We start from the raw sequence: 994 nt of genomic DNA on the forward strand, positions 1-994 counted from the left end.
GGCAGGCGGGGGAGAGAAGTGGCATCTCCCCAGCTGGGGGGAATCAGTGCTGCTGCTGCCGGTCCCAGTATAGCCCAGCACACACCTGAGGAAGGGGAAGAAGAAGAAGAAGAGGAAGAGGAAGAACAAGAAAAAGAAGAGGAAGAGGAAGTGGAAGCTGCAACATGCCTCATGTGGGTGCTACTGCCCAGGACGGGGGCCCACGTGCTAACTCAGGTATGTCCCACGCTCGGGGGCAAGTGATGGCTTTGCTGGGCACATGTTGAGCAAGGTGAAGGTTCTGTTTCATGGAGGGTTTCAAGCAGCCCCTGCGCAGCATCCCTCCTGCTCCACACTGCTGCCGTTCCAGAGGCGCTGCCCGCTGCCTTTGCATCTCCTGTGCCAAACCTGCTGCTGTCCCGTTTCCCTGCCGCTGCCCTCCCTCGGCACTGGGCCAGTGAGCGGAACCGCTGGGGGAGCACCCACTCGTCCTGTGGGTAGGAAAGCCGAGTCCAGCGGTGTGGAGGGGCAGGAGAAGGCAGGAGTGGGGCTAGATGTGGGACACCTTCCGCATCCCCACAGCCAGTGCTCAGGGATGATCCAGCTGCTTTGCTCTGGGCTTGAGATGGTGTTGAGCGTGCACTCAGGGATGGTATTTTAGCCTTCGGGGTTATAAAATCCTGACTGTTATGAACTAACTATGTCAAAGAGGCCAGAAAAAACCCTCAAGGGATGTGAAAGTGCCACAGCGTACAGAACCACCAAATGAGGGGAAAAAAAGCACTTATTTTCCTCCAACCAGCAGCAGCTAAAAATACAACTTAACAAATATAAATATTTCTATGAGTACTTCAGAGTTCCCGGGGAATTAGTCATTAATTATTTACAGGGCTGGCAAACCAATTTTTTCTTTTAAAGTCAAGCATGGAAAAGACTGAGTCTGTCAACTGCAACTTGCTCTCAGCCTTTTGCTCCCAGATGATGGATAAACCCCGGGCAGGACCTGACAGGGCAT

The sequence above is a fragment of the Buceros rhinoceros genome, unplaced genomic scaffold (assembly GCF_000710305.1).
Source record: "Buceros rhinoceros silvestris isolate BGI_N320 unplaced genomic scaffold, ASM71030v1 scaffold2974, whole genome shotgun sequence".
Classification (NCBI taxonomy): Eukaryota; Metazoa; Chordata; class Aves; order Bucerotiformes; family Bucerotidae; genus Buceros; species Buceros rhinoceros.